Source organism: Pimephales promelas, chromosome 21 (genome assembly GCF_988280905.1).
Source record: "Pimephales promelas chromosome 21, fPimPro1.hap1.1, whole genome shotgun sequence".
Classification (NCBI taxonomy): Eukaryota; Metazoa; Chordata; class Actinopteri; order Cypriniformes; family Leuciscidae; genus Pimephales; species Pimephales promelas.
The window spans coordinates 27,021,367-27,037,849 of NC_142789.1; the positions used below are offsets into that span (position 1 = coordinate 27,021,367).

Sequence of the window (16,483 nt, forward strand, 5' to 3'; positions counted from 1 at the left end):
ACAGATTTTCAGCGCACTCCGAGTTCTCCGCTCGGGATAATCCAGCTTCTTGCGGCTTTGAGGCTCCACGTCCGTATGGAGCTATCCTCGTACCGGCGTTCCTCTTTGCCTCTCACGGCTCGCCGGCCGATCATTTTCTTTTCCTTGGCCGTGACCAAATGAGTGGGATAGCGATGTGTAGGAGAGCTCAGAAAAGAGAAAAAGGGGGCAGATAAAATAATAATAATAATAATAATAATAATAAAGCAGAGGGAGGTTGACATGGAAATGACAAAAGGAGGGAAAGAGATGAATGAAATCATTCGGATAAGTGGGTCTGCCGGCGGAGGACAGGAATGGGGAAGAGGGAACAGTGTGGGGCGTCCCGTCCCACACTCACTCCCCCGTGCCAAGAGAAAGGAGTGGTGAAGTGGTGGAGGTGGTGGTGATTCAGTCGACAACCTCGTTCGTCCTCTCTCTCGCTTGATCGCCCGCTCACTTTCTTTCTTTCTTTCTTTCTTTCCCTCTCTGCGATTCAAGGAGAGAGCCGGCACACAGGAATCCTCTCGGATCTCCTCCCTCTCCCCCTCCCTCTCACGTACGTTCGGTTCATTATCATTCACTAGTTCTTACCGTGACACGCTTCAGTAACCCACTCACTCAGACGAGGCAGAAGAGATGCTGAATTCTAATGCAGGAGTGAGAGAAAGAGGTAGAAAAAAGGAGAAGCAGGAGGGGGGCAGCGCTGTGGACCAGCAGGTGTCCTCTCTCTCACTTTCTGCTCCATCTGTCTGCAAAAAGAAGCCGAGCCCTTCAAGAGGCAGTTCCACTTTATTCAGTTAGTCTCTCTCTCAAATGGCCTCGACACACTTCACCCAAGGCCAGAGTAGTGTGGGTCTCTTGAACGGCTCTGGAATCAAAAGACATCAACAGGTTTTGTAGTTCTTGAGCTCAATTTTAGAAAGGTAAATCTTTAGCATCATAGTTTTTTTTTCAACACAAAGGTATAGTTATTGTTACTACAGTAAAACAACAAATAAATGTTTATATTTTCTGAAGTGAATCTGAGTGGTTCTTACAGTACTTGTTCATAACAGGTAGGTTGCCAGAGTTGCCAATTTAGCGACTTTGTCGCTATTTTTAGTGACTTTTCAGACCCCTATCGTGACATTTTTTTTTAAAAGCGACTTTTTGGACAAACCTCCAAACGTTACCAGTGCTGTCCTGCGAGCGCGAGGTCTTGCTTTCTCCCTGTCGTTACTCTCAGACACGAATGAGCAGTGTTTTTCCATGGACTTATCACTTATCTGCTTTTCTTTTGTTTTAAATTTAAAGAATTTAGTTTGACCGTTTTCATTTTATTTCTTTTCGTGTGCTCACTATCACAGAGCTTAGTTCATTCGGTTCCCTAACTCTCTCAATTAAGATAATGTTCCACATAGGCCAATAAAAAAATGTAATCATTCATATTATAGCTACTCGTTCTATGGCCTGACAACATCAACAACAACAAAAAAATAGGAAATGAAAACAGCTTTATTTGACATTCGCCGCGACTTGTCAGGGGCGCCACTTTCAAACTTGCATGGCTGGTTTTTCCGGCGGCGTCCTCCCCAAGCTTCACTACCAGGATGATTCGCCCTACTATGACTCTGCTTACCACCGAAACGACTTTGGAGCTGTTATATTAAGATACAAATCTTGCATAGTGTGCCTTTAAATAGAGAAAATGCACTAGGCTGACAGAACGCAAGTCATTAATATGCTAATTGACATATGACGTCATCTAGTACAGTACACTGAGCGACTTTCAGGGGAAGACCTTAGCTACTTTCCTTTGAAAATAAATAGTTAACTTCTTCACCACAGAACGCTTCTGGAAAGGAGATGGAGGGAAATTGGAATTACAACAGGGTTTCTTTTAGTTTTTAAGATTGAGTTTAGAAAGCTAAAACTTTAGCACTAGCATCGTTTTTGACACACACAGGTATGCGTTACTATAGTAAAAGAATATATTTATCTGAAGAAAATGTGAGTGGTTGTCCTACTTACCTGTTGAAAAGTCACCTCCGTGATGCTAGGATGGTTTGCCATTCTGGGTGGTTGCTAGTCCAGTTAATATATGAAGAGTTCAGATGCAAAAGCCTCTAAATGCCATTTGAAATTTTCTTCTTTAATGATGATTTTTATCAAACTTGTATATTTAAGTTCAGTAATTTCACTTAAATAACAATTAATAGGTAATTGTCATTGCCATTTAAGTGAAATTACTGAACTTAAATATACAAGTTTGATAAAAATCATCATTAAAGAAGAAAATTTCAAATGGCACTTAGAGGCTTTTGCATCTGAACTCTTCATATATTAATATATATTTTTCCTACTATGGAAGTCAATGGGACCAGAAACTGTCCGGTTACTGATATTCTTCTAAATATCAGAAAATCGGCGGAATGGATTTGAAAATGGTAAAACCCAATGGGAGTTGTAAAATGAGCTTATTTCCAAAAAAAAAAAAAAAGTGGAGTATCCCTTTACCATAATCCAAAACGGTGCTCAGGTTTGCAATCAAAAGTCAGATTTCCATATAATGATCATAAACTATTTTTTAGCACCTCAAAAAGTTGTATCTCAAAGCACTTTACAAAGATCAAAATATAATAAACAAGACAAATCACATAAAAGCTATTCTTAAATGATTTATTTTTAGAAGATTCAGCATGTCTAATCCCAGAGTAAAAAAGGCCCGGTCACCCATCGAGCGTAAGGAGGAACAGTTAAAAAACAGGGAGAGGAGATCAGGCCGTGGAGTCTAGAGGGTTAAAAGTTCAAATAAATGTTGTGGCACCAAACCATGCATAGCCATGTCGAATTTTACAAAAAACCTGACAGGGAGCCAATGCAAGGACTCCAATATACTGTAGGTGTGATGTGGTCACTTGTCCCCGTCCTATTCCAGCAGCTTATACTGCAAACTCTAGTTTTGCATATAATGCCATTTATTTACAGTAGATTTAGAGACCCCAGAGCATTGCAATAATCAATAATCCCATTCTCCAAAAATTGACGTACTTGCGTCTAGAACAGATTAATCTTACATGAGCTATAACTGTCTAAAGAGCAAGAACACTTTGCTCTTGTCGGGAACCACGGTGTTTGTCCTTTTTGTAAGAGTACAGACTATTTTCACTGTGCGCACCTATGACTCACCGGCTTTAGTTAAGATTAAATCACAGCAAAAACAGAGAATCTTCGACCAGCACGAGGCTTTTCTTGCCATAATTAGACAGCTTCAAACTCTCTTAGCCGTGCAAATCCCACTAAAGGGCAACTGTGCGCTATTCTAGGGTATTTGTTATCCGTGTTGACGTTATGAGAAAGTTTGCTTATCTTAAATGTCAGAATATAAAGGGATGCCCTAGCCCGCTCCTCCCGAGGATCCAGGTTATTATTATGAAAAAAATCATTGTCATTCACCGTATTAAGAGCCAGTGCCCTTTTCACAGATATGATTGACAGAAGTGAGGGGCCAGAGGCGCAGGGAGGGGAAAAGGGGGATTGGAGAGTGACAGCCAACGATTTTGTCTCCCTCTCTCTCGCTGCTGTGTATACAGACATTATAAATGCAATAAAACTGTCATTCGGAGACCGCTGCGACTTGATTCCCACAGGAAGCGATTAAGTTGAACGCACACACTTCCAGTTCCCACACCTCGACACCCTTCACCTAACCCCCATTTAATTAAACTGGGATTCAGCGAGTGATCACACGGTATACACTCCCGTTTCAGCGGCGCTATGACAGTGCGACTGCTTGCAGCTGACTGACTCTTGTTAGTCGACCCAAAGCTGAAGGAATAATTTGGGAACTCGGTCGTCTTCCTCTGAATTTCCGCGCCACGTACAAGCAACCGAACAGCCGAAGCCATCAAGGAGCTGATGAAAAGGAAATTAGGTGACAGGTAGAGCGCCCACAAAGACTCAACACCTCGCTCTTTGCGGTAAACAAAGAGCTGCCGGAGGATCACTTTTCTTCCTATTCCACGCCAACTCAGCCTCGATCAATGGCTCTGTATTACAGAAGGGGGGGAGGCAAGGTTTAGAGCTGCCACCTCCATCGGCTGAGCCCTCAGCAAAGTTTATAGTTGAGGATTATTGGGAAGGACACATCACAGAGCCATCCCACGCACTCCGAACCAACCAGCGGTGTCTCCAGACGCCGTCGCTCTACCTTGTATTCCCTTTCATGCGGCTTCTGTTAGGTTACGTGCTGATGAAAGGCATCGGTGTAATCCTACACTTCATCTCCACTTTACAGCTGGATGCCACAGTCGCGGTGAGGGGGAATGATGAGGCCTTTGAGCGTGTCAAATACATGCCAGAGATCTTGAAAGTCCACCAAGTGTCTTTAACAGGGTCTCTAACTCACTTCATCTTTGTCATTTTTCTCACCAAGCGATCACACGTTCTAGCGCTTTTCCAACTCACATCTGCTGGAGTTTCGGGGAAGGTCACATTGGTGGGCCTGTTAAGGTGTGAGTGTTTTAGACTCGCCATATGTTAAATAAACATTGCTTTTGAGTCTGAAGGAAACTGAATTACCAAGATATACGCCTAGCATGTTAATGTTAACCGTCCCTTGGGGCTTCTTCAACTACAGGCACTTTTATGTCCGAGGAATATGTGTTAATACTAAGAGCTTTTGACTTTCTTTTTGTTATGTGAAAGTTACATTAAAACCATGCCACATGCTATCATTATTATTATTATTTTTTTTGTTGAGGTTTTAGAGTTTTACTTCATTTGTCCCTGACCCAGAGTTTTAAAATTAAACTAGAAATCTTATAAAAAGTTAAGAAAAATCCCACTCACTGACATAGCTTGCAAAGGCACAACATTTAAAGCAAAGCTCCAGAAATTCAAATGTTGTTTCATTAAATATTTTGTTTTCACAAGCTATGATAGTTAGTTAGGTTTTTCTTTATTGCGTTTATATTAGGGTTTTTATGTAAAATGTTAAAAATGAAAATGCATTATACAAAAAAATATTATAATTAAGATTCTCTAACATTTATTGGGTGAAAAAGATTTCTCATTTTTTTAAAATAAATAATAATAGTAATAACAAGAGTTCCTCAGTTTGAAGAGCTGTGAGAGATGAACTGTGAATATCACTGTGAATCAAGCTGTAATCGTGCTGAAAGCGTGAAAATAATTATTATACTGTACATTATCATTACAAAATGCTAGCTATGACATTAGACTTGGCTAAAAGCAAAGGAGTATGACAATTTATTCCAAAAACTAGTTTACAACGTAATTTTCACTTAAGATGTGGTGGAAATAACATTGTGGTAGAAATGTCATTAATAAAACGACAGAGTTATCCTGTGATTTATGTATAAACCGCAATAAACATAGTTAGTTGACAAATTAAATTAACAAGTGATTTAGTGAAGTCCAAAGGCAATACATGAAAGCTGTAAGAATGGTTTAAAGGACAAGTTCGGTATTTTACACTTGAAGTTTCTGATAAAATCTGAATTTTTGGTTTCTGTGATTGAGAAGGTTTTTAAGGTTTTTGATGAAAACTTTTTCTCCATATAATGGACTTCAATGGGAACCAAACGGTTCAAGGTCCAAAAGACAGTTTCAGTGGTCAAATGGTCACCAGGTTATAAGCTCAAATGGTCACCTTGCTCTGTTCTGTGATGCTCATTCGTGACTCTCCTATTCAAACTCGTTCATCAAAATTAACGAATCTTTTCCAGAGTCAGCTCGTTCATTTCATTTGTTGAATGAACAAAATGACACGGAAAAAGATTCGTTCATTTTAATGAACGAGTTTGAACAGGAGAGTCACAAACGCGCAACACAGAACAGAGCAAGGCGACCATTTGAGCTTATAAAACTTAAACTTTTAAATGAGCGATCGTTTCGCTAGATAAGACCCTTATTCATCGTCTGGAATCGTTTAAAGCACTTTGAACAGTTTGCACTGAAACTTTCTTTTGGACCTTGAACCGTTTGGTTCCTACCGAAGTCCATTGTATGGAGAAAAATGCTGGAATGTTTTCATCAAAAACCTTAATTTCTTTTTGACTGAGGAAAGAATGACATGGATATCTTGGATGACATGGGGGTGAGTAAATTATCAGCAAAAGTTTAAAAGTGAATTACTCCTTTAATTGGGGCACAAAAAGTAATTTCTGCAACATCTGGACTAAAAGAGCCCCCACTGGATCTCAACAAAGTCAGGCTGTTATCTGTCGTCTATGCTTTTAGAATTTGGAAGAATGTATTTGAATATTAAACAACTTCCTGTTGCACTCCCCTCGCTGTGAATTATCAAAGCTCGGCAGGAGGCAGATCCAATCAAACGCTTTCTTCCTCCATCAGTCCGACTTTCTCCAAAGCCGTTCGCAGAGGAGCGAAAGTTTGTAGTATGGCGTTTTCAGAACAACGAGACCTGTAAAGCTGAACGGGGCCCATGTGGTTTCCTCTGACTTGAGTACAACTTCACAGTGAGAACAAAGAGGAGCCATCATCAACTGGATGCTGGAATGGAGATATAAAGAGTATTCTCCGCTTTAATCAGGCTTTCTGAGAAGATCCGTCAGAGGTAAACAATTATTTTTTTTGAAGCACACCATCGGTTGCGTCAGATGAGGGCTATACGGAAGCATCCCTGCGTTTTCTCGGAAGAGGAATTAAGCTTTGCTCTGCGAAGCCATTTGCATACAGGCAATTTTCAAATCCATTTGTGAATAAATAAGAAGCCAGATATTTGCCAGCTGCTTCTTTCATCAATTGCCTAATAAACCCACGGAAAGCAGGAAAGGGGGCAGAAAAAAAGGATCTTATTAAGGCTTTGTATTAGTCAGATATTAAAACCCAATCTTTAATGCGAGCCAAGGGGCATTTCACACTCGATGTGTAAATTTCCCATGAATCACTGAGGGCATCACTTCACACGCCGGCTGAGGGAAACCCCCCTCGAGGGAAACAAGTCAACTCTTTCATTTCGCAACTCCTTTCCTCTCTCCCCGCCACCGCTGTCTTCTTTTTTTTCTTCCACTTTCATCAGTCTGGTGTCACTTGAAAGGCGGCAGCGAGAAACAGAAGAGGAGAACTCTGGGTAGAAGATGCGCCGTGTGAGCGCACGAGTTAACCAAGCAAATCGGCTGGTAATCCGTTAAGGGTACGGGCGGGTGCAGGTGCCACCTTTTTAAATGCAGCAAACTGGGAAAAAGAGGCAGGAACCGGTGCCACCCAATCCCATAATGCACGCTGCTTCATGCACCCGCAGCAGACACGGTCGAGCGTTGATTGTCTGCTCCCCCTTTGTACTCGTCTTTTCCCCCCTGTGGACGTCTGACTGCGGGACTGGCAGTCACGGTGCGCGGAGCGGGAAAATGCGATAGAGGCGTCTGTGTGAAATTCCTTTCATGGGGGACTAGGTTGCACATTTCCCCCTCTTTTTCAGGAAGCCACAGCTAATTTTACGCACCCTTATCTGGCCCCTTTTGGCTGGCGAGGCGCCTGCTTCTGTATGGGTCGGAGGCACTGGGCCATTTGCCACGCTCGAAGACGGAGAGAGCGAGAGAGAGATGCTCCTTGGGGTCTCTCCCTGCTCGGAGGATGTGGGGTAGCTCTCCTCCTGTTTCCATGGCAGCGCCTGGCTTTATTAGAATCCCATTCCAGATGCGGCACAACAGCTTTCCGTCCCTGCCCCCTCCGCGCTCGAGCCATCTCCCCCCTCATGCCCCCCTGACTGTTTTCCAACGGTTAAGAAACTTGTCAAAAGTGAGGGATGGCACGGTGCGTTGATAAATGAAGCGTAATGGGATAACCGCCGCGCGATTTCACACTCCGATAGCCTGTGGCACTGCCACTACTCAAGGCGACCCGTTACCGGTGGCACGTGGGGGGAAAGTGCCCGTGACCGAGTCTTACCTGTCACCGATATTCCTCTGGCCTCAACCTCTGCAATAAGATCTGACACCTCTGCCGTGGTGGAGCAAAATTCAGAATTGAAGAATTGGCTTCTGTTGAATTCACGAGTGTGGATGTGAATTGAATTGGCCACAACAGACGAGAAGCTGGAATCTGAGTTGAATTTTACACGAAGTTCTTGCATTGTGGGAAATGAAGTGTTCTTCCACCCTGGTCTACAGAAATTAATTCAATAATAATTAAGAAAATATTAAAATAAATATTAGAATACAAGAATGTAAACATAAAAATATATACATATAACATATAATAAATATAAATATTTCTTCAAATATATAAACAAAAAACAAATATTCAATAGAAAAATATTAAAACATCTAATTTATTCATTAAATCGATACTGATTAGATCTATCTATCTATCTATCTCAAACATGTCTCTCTCTATTTCTGTCTGTCTGTTTATCCATCTATCTATCTATCAGTCTCTATCTGTCTGTCTGTCTGTCTGTCTGTCTGTCTGTCTGTCTATCTATCTATCTATCTATCTATCAGTCTCTATCTATCTATCTATCTATCTATCTATCAGTCTCTATCTGTCTGTCTGTCTGTCTGTCTGTCTGACTATCTATCTATCTATCTATCTATCTATCTATCTATCTATCTATCTATCTATCTATCTATCTATCTATCTATCTATCACTATCTGTCTATCTATCAGTATCTGTCCATCTATCCATCTATCTATCTATCTATCTATCTATCTATCTATCTATCTATCTATCTATCTATCTATCTATCTATCTATCTATCTATCTATCTATCTATCTATCTATCAGTATCTATCTATCTATCTATCTATCTATCTGTAAACATAAAAATATATACATATAACATATAATAAATATAAATATTTCTTCAAATATATAAACAAAAAACAAATATTCAATAGAAAAATATTAAAACATCTAATTTATTCATTAAATCGATACTGATTAGATCTATCTATCTATCTATCTCAAACATGTCTCTCTCTATTTCTGTCTGTCTGTTTATCCATCTATCTATCTATCAGTCTCTATCTGTCTGTCTGTCTGTCTGTCTGTCTGTCTGTCTGTCTATCTATCTATCTATCTATCTATCTATCTATCAGTCTCTATCTATCTATCTATCTATCTATCTATCAGTCTCTATCTGTCTGTCTGTCTGTCTGTCTGTCTGACTATCTATCTATCTATCTATCTATCTATCTATCTATCTATCTATCTATCTATCTATCTATCTATCTATCTATCTATCTATCACTATCTGTCTATCTATCAGTATCTGTCCATCTATCCATCTATCTATCTATCTATCTATCTATCTATCTATCTATCTATCTATCTATCTATCTATCTATCTATCTATCTATCTATCTATCTATCTATCTATCTATCTATCTATCTATCTATCAGTATCTATCTATCTATCTATCTATCTATCTATCTATCTATCTATCTATCTATCTTCTATCTATCTATCTATCTATCTATCTATCTATCTATCTTCTGTCTGTCTGTCCGTCCGTCCGTCCGTCCGTCCGTCCGTCCGTCCGTCCGTCCGTCCGTCCGTCCGTCCGTCCGTCCGTCCGTCCGTCCGTCCGTCCGTCCATCCATCCATCCATCCATCCATCCATCCATCCATCCATCTATCTATCTATCTATCTATCTATCTATCTATCTATCTGTCTCTCTATCTGTCTGTCTGTCTGTCTATAATGTCCATTTTTAACAACTTTCAAACAAGGTTTTGTCAAGTCACCATTCAGAGTTTGTCGTGATTGCTTAGTTATAAATGTATATGAATTTCTTTGAATTTCAATCATTTTTGCATTCAAATTTTAATTGCAGTTGTGCATCATGAATTTGCCATCTCAATTCCAATTCAGTTTAACTTGGATGGCATTCTCCGTTCAATTCAGAATGGTGCACAACCCTTATAAATTGACAACATGGTTCACCAGTGACATGGAGAAACATCCCAACTCCATAGAGGGCATCCAGAGCATTGTGTTTTCTGACGTCTTAAGTACTTTCCAATCCAAATATATGTTACGTCCAGTGCTGAAAATAAATAGCAATGTAAAATGAGATGATTTAGCAGGCTATTATGGGCTATTATTTTTGTTAGACAGCCCTCGGGGTGTGGGGTGCCAAAACGTGGGCCTGACACCCATTAGCCAAACTCATCCATGTGCATGTCACGGTCAATAAGACCCCACTAAAATGTCATCGCCCTAATAGCTACTTACTGCCAGAGCACACACAGGACCCATCTCACGGTCCTCTTATCACGATGGTTCGCAGGCGTCCCATGCAGCTTAGCGGGAGATAAAAGCTTTCCAAGCATCACGATTCAGCGTCTGGAAAAGAAAGGCCACATTATTTTTCTGTGTTCATGGGTACGGTTAGCATGCTAGTCTTTTTCCCGCTTCCTTACAGTATTGTACAGAAAGGACAGCGTAGGGAATAGGGATGCAGTGATGGATGATGGCTAGAATACTAAACAATCCGCTGGGTATTACAAAAGCCTGTCTTACAGGCGGAGTTAAATTTGTTTGTATTGCCAGCTCAAATGCTAAGGATTAGCGAGAATGTGAGGAGAATTCTTAAGTTGGCAGATGTGAGGCGACCTTGTCACACACAGGAAGGACGGCCGTTTGCAACAGGGAGACGACGGTTATAGACGTAACGCATTCATGCGAGAACACCAGGCTTGTATTGATGAGGCCGATGAAGCTTTGCCACTTCTAATGAGCGATGTGTGAGAGAACTGAAAATGTGGAGGCATTAATGTAGCCAGGCTACACCTTTGTTATTCTTCTGGAAGCTGATTTTAATAGGAAACTCAAACATAATACAGCCAATACCATCCCTGTAGCTCAAATTGAATAGAAATGCCAAGGTTATGAGTTCCAAGACCAGGGAATGCATGCACTGATGCAATGCAAATGAATGTATGTCGCTATGGATAAAACAGTCATTCAGGAGTATTCACTCCTGCTTTAAAATGCATCTGTCACTCCTTAAACTTTGCACTGTTTATGTGACTTCTGTAATAATTGATCTAAAAACACATTTGACTGCATAAACATGCAGATGCAATTACGCTTGCAATATCAAGCATGTGATTTTAGATATTATATAAAAACATTTAAAATATAATATATAATATTCAGTCATTTATTTATAAAATGTCTATATGAAGAGTTCAGATGCAAAAGCCTCTAAGTGCCATTTGAAATTTTCTTCTAGAAAGATCATTTTTTTCAAGCTTGTATGTTTAAGTTTAGTTATTTCACTTAAATTGCAATGAAGATTACCTATTAATTGTCATTTAAGTGAAATTACTGAACTTGAATATATAAGATTGATAAAAATGATCATTCTAGAAGAAAATTTCAAATGGCACTTAGAGGCTTTTGCATCTGAACTCTTCATATATATCCTTCAATTGGTTGAATTGACTTATTGGTTGACAATTAAACCATACAATGGTCAGTGCAACCCAAAACCTGTGAAAAATGACCTCTGCCTTGTGCTCACAAAACTTGGTGGCAAGTTTATAGATTCAAACAGTGTCATCTCAACAAGTATCTGCCTCATATTGCCTTCGCGAGTAATAGAAGCAGCCGAATGTGTTCTCGGCATTTATGTGCCAGAATGACACTGGAAAATGCATAATTCATTTTCATTTGTGAGAAATAAATTGGGGAGGGAGGGAGGGGGAGGCTCTGCTCCAATATCTCAACGAACGCCTCTCTCGGAGACAGCTGGATGCACGTGGCTGGGTAATAACATTAAATTGGTTCTGTCAGGTAATTTCTACAAGTGTTAGCCACACTGGAGGCTGAGGTGCACCGCAATCAGAAGAGAAGGAATCTGGGGTTGGGGTGTGTGGGGGGGGGATATCGCATCACAGCTCATCCTAAACTGCTCTGCGACCGCCTCCTCTCTCCTCGCCGCCTGGCCTCCATGAAGGTAATTGCAATCTGGGCTTGACGCTGTAAATATTGACCTTCTTGACCTGTTTCTCTGATGGGATTCTAACTGGGGACGTTACTTTTGGGGGTGTGTGGGAATGTGTGTGCGTTGAGAGAGAGCGTTATATAGAAACACTGAAATTGAAAGATCAGATGGTCCCAAATATATGCGTGTAATATCGTGTGTGTGTGTATAAATGCTGCCAAAGCTTTACATGCATAAGCTCATAATACAGTCTCTTTCATTACAGAACTGAGGTTTACATATTGCAATGGAAAAACATCAGTCCAGTTTTCATCTTTTTTACCATCAGACAGAATTTGGTTGTTTATGAGAATGACAATCACATTATGCAACTAAATTCACTCACATTCACATTAAGAGGGAGTGTTGTGTTTAAAAAAGAGAGAGAAGCAGTTTAACAATGACAATAAAGACACTATTGGCTGTTTGTATATTTACAAACTTTTAAGGTTAATGAAATTTGACCATTTGTAGCTTTGGTACCAGTCTATGATGTATGTATATAATATTAACAATGAACATTTTCATGCTTAAAAATATAAACGCAGTGGAGAGGTTTTCAGCATATATATATATATATATATATATATATATATATGCTGTCTTTAGTCAGCGCTATTTGCTATAATCCCGTTCCACCACATCCCAAAGATGCTCTATTGGGTTGAGATATGGTGACTGTGGGGGCCATTTTAGTACAGTGAACTCTTTGGCATGTTCAAGAAATCAATTTGAAATTAATCGGGCTTTGTGACATGGTGCATTATCCTGCTGGAAGTAGCCATCAGAGGATGGGGATATGGTGGCCATAAAGGGATGGACATGGTCAGAAACAATGCTCAGGTTTAAAAGATGCCCAATTGGCACTAAGGGGCCTAAAGTGTGCCAAGAAAACATCCCCCACACCATTACACCACCACCACCAGCCTGCACAGTGGTAACAAGGCATGATGGATCCATGTTCTCATTCTGTTTACGCCAAATTCTGACTCTACCATCTGAATGTTCAACAGAAATCAAGACTCATCAGACCAGGCAACATTTTTCCAGTCTTCAACTGTCCAATTTTGGTGAGCTCTTGCGAGTTGTTGCCTCTTTTTCCTATTTGTAGTGGAGATGAGTGGTACCCGGTGGGGTGTTGCCCATCCGCCTCAAGGTTGTGCATGTTGTGGCTTCACAAATGCTTTGCTGAATACCTCGGTTGTAACGAGTGGTTATTTCAGTCAAAGTCGCTCTTCTATCAGCTTGAATCAGTCGGCCCATTCTCCTCTGACCTCTAGCATCAACAAGGCATTTTCGCCCACAGGACTGCCGCATACTGGATGTTTTTCCCTTTTCACACCATTCTTTGTAAACCCTAGAAATGGTTGTGCGTGAAAAACCCAGTAACTGAGCAGATTGTGAAATACTGGCACCAACAACCACACTGTGCTCAAAATTGCTTAAATCGCCTTTCTTTTTCCATTCAGTTTGGAGTTCAGGAGATTGTCTTGACCAGGACCACACCCCTAAATGCATTGAAGCAACTGCCATGTGATTGGTTGATTAGATAATCGCATTGATTATAAATGGAACAGGTGTTCCTAATAATCCTTTAGGTGAGTGTATATATATAAATTGTTTTTATTTTATTTTATTTTATATGTAGCATTTTCCAGCAGATAACTTTACCTTCATGACATTTGGAAATGTTTAACATATCATAAATATCCATGCATTATAACACATGCACAAAATCAATCGGATGAAGGATGACCCAAATCTCTCCAACACCTCAATATTGAGTCTTGACCCGTTTCTCGACTTACCTTGCAGGCTTCCGTGGTTCTTTGCCCTACTAATAAAGCCATACAATGACGTTTGAGCTGAAACAAGTTGCTCTTTTAGGAAGTTTATAATGTTGCACTGACACCGGCGTCTCCTATTACGCTTGATCTATGGGCTCTGTAAGGTCATTTCATCCCCGTGGAAACACCAACGTCACGCTGTTCCTTGACTCACAGCTTAGACAAATGCCACTGACCGCTACTGATCTCAAACAAACAATCGGTTCTCTTGGCAAGCGGTCCTTCCCGTCGCTTAATGTCAGCCTCACAAACACTAACTCTGACTGACCCAAACACCAGCGCATAAACAAAACATAAAAAGCCATCCATACAATCACATCGCTTGAGAGGAGTCTGAGGACGGTGGGAAGGTTCAGTCTCTTCGCTTGGTTCTTACGTTTAAGATCTTAAGATTAGTGGTACTTGATAAGACAAGCAACCAATCAGAACCAATCACCTTAGCAATCGCATAGCAACATGCTTAAAAAAAAAAAACACTCAGAATATCTTAGCAACCATATAGTAATGCCCTGACAATGACAACCACATAAAACACTCTGTCACCACCCCCATTTTCATTCAGATAATCTAAAAACCTAGTCTCTACGCCTCTTTCTCTTTTCTTTAATATCCCAGGCTGATATTTGGGATTCTGGGGCCATCTACAGATCTAACGAAGTGGAGATGAAGCAAATGGGCTGCAGTGAAGCACACAGGCTAAAAGGCTGCCGGTCCAAACTAGATTTTAATCATGTCACTGGTATTTGACATCAGCACTGGGAAGTCCAATGCTATTTAGTGAAGCGGTTCGTTTGTTTGAATCAATCCGTTCAAAAAACCAATTCATCGCTCAAAAGAGTTTTTAGAGCTGTCTTTAGTTAGCGGTGTTGTTTTTGCTAAAACAAGATTTGCTATTGCTTGCTCATTCTTACTCCTTATCTTGAGTATGAAGTCATTGATTCAGCATCTCTGCCGTCGTGAGCTTGCAGCCTGAACTGATGAGATAAAAAAGACTGAACTGTAAAATAATGGCAAGAAAATTTTCGACAAATGATTCCTATGATCCGAATGGATCTCGTCAACCAGTTGCTTTGATTCAGTCTGACAAATCTTTCACTATATCAGTCAGATCGGTTATTGAATCAATATCTGACTCACTCAATGATCTCAAGTGATCATTGTGATGTCCATTGCATTCTAACTGGCTGTCCATTTGTAACAGGTTTGTAATAAAATTTGTGTTTAATAATAATAAAAAATATTTACATTAGTGCTTTCAAATCGATTAATTGCATATAACATAAAAGTTTTTGTTTACATATATATATTATCATTTATATATATTACAGTATGTGTGTGAGTTTTGATGTGCGTGTCTGTGTACTGTTTGTACATACACGTACACATATGTATAAATATGTGTGTGTATATAGTTTATACAGTATTTAGAGACCTTTATATTATACATAATATATATATATATATATATATATAATTATAATATATACACACATATATTAAACAAAGACTTTTATGTTAGATGCGATAACTTGATTCATCGATTTGACAGCACTAAAAATTGCTCCGATTTTGCTAAGTTAAGAGGTTTTAGGATGTTAATAATAATGAATTAGTAATGTATTATAAATAGTATTACCTTGTAGCAACTCTGATTTTCCATGAGCAAGCACCACTCACATTTTCTTTAAAATATACAAAAAACGTTTTTTAAAGTAATCACTGTTCAAATACGATTTACGAATTGCTTTGAATGTTGCATTTATGGCTTATTATTTATGCCACTCACCTCAGTTTTACTCCCAAACAAAATCACTGTGAATCGGTTTCACAGAACCATTAAAAAGAAGAAAAAGTAGCTAAACGTAGGTTTGGTTTAAGCTGGGGTTTTTTTTTCTTTTCTGCACAAATCTAAAATAAGCACCTCATTAACTGCTTTGGCGTGCCTTCTCAATGCTTTCTCAGGTGAATCTAAAATCAATCGTTCTTTCAGGTCAAAAGGCATTATCTCTACACCCGATGCAATTTCAGCAGCCGAGGCAAAGGCAAAAGTTTCAGGCTTGAGGAGCTTATTAGCGTTTAATTTCCTCTCCAGACACAATGCAGCTCTTTCTACGACTGTGGAGGAGCAAATGGTTCCCACAACATGGCATTGTTACAAAACTAAGGCCTACAAGATAGCTAATGGTCAACGCTTTTGTCCTTTCTCAACTGAACTCGGACCGCTTTTGTGCCACAGGTAGAAGCAGGTGCAAAGAACCTAATTCCTTTTCTATCCCCTTCCACACTCTTCCCATCCTCATAGACAGGCAATCAATACTTTATCAGCCGCCAGACAGCTAAAGCTACAGCCGCGCCACTAGAGAAGCAATTAGCCACCTTAACAAAGACGGACGCTTGTCTCCATCCCAAACAAAAGGAAGCGACGGCCGGAAGAGAGAAAACAAACTCCACATCAAGGTGTTTTTGTCACTTTGCATTTGGATGCCAAGCGCCTCATGCCGGCCCCTAATGGATATTGAATAGACAGGCACGCATTAGGAAACCACAGCAAACAAACAAATAGCCCTTATCAGGGCAGGCTATTCATTTGAAAAGCAACGTGGGAACCCTAAGGGGACCCTTGAAGAGGGACCGAACGAGAGAGAGAGAGAGA

General features: G+C 40.1%; 1 long non-coding RNA gene across 1 annotated transcript in view; it reads right to left on the bottom strand.

Annotated features, from left to right (window-relative positions):
- Window positions 1-9,834: 9,834 nt before the first annotated feature.
- Window positions 9,835-16,483, bottom strand: part of LOC148970483 (uncharacterized) — a 97,006-nt gene continuing 90,357 nt past the window's right edge. The window contains exons 2-3 of the long non-coding RNA XR_016148399.1: window positions 10,228-10,338; window positions 9,835-10,039 (exon numbers count right to left, since the gene is read on the bottom strand). This is a non-coding gene — a long non-coding RNA (uncharacterized LOC148970483). The remainder of the gene's footprint in view (window positions 10,040-10,227; window positions 10,339-16,483) is intronic.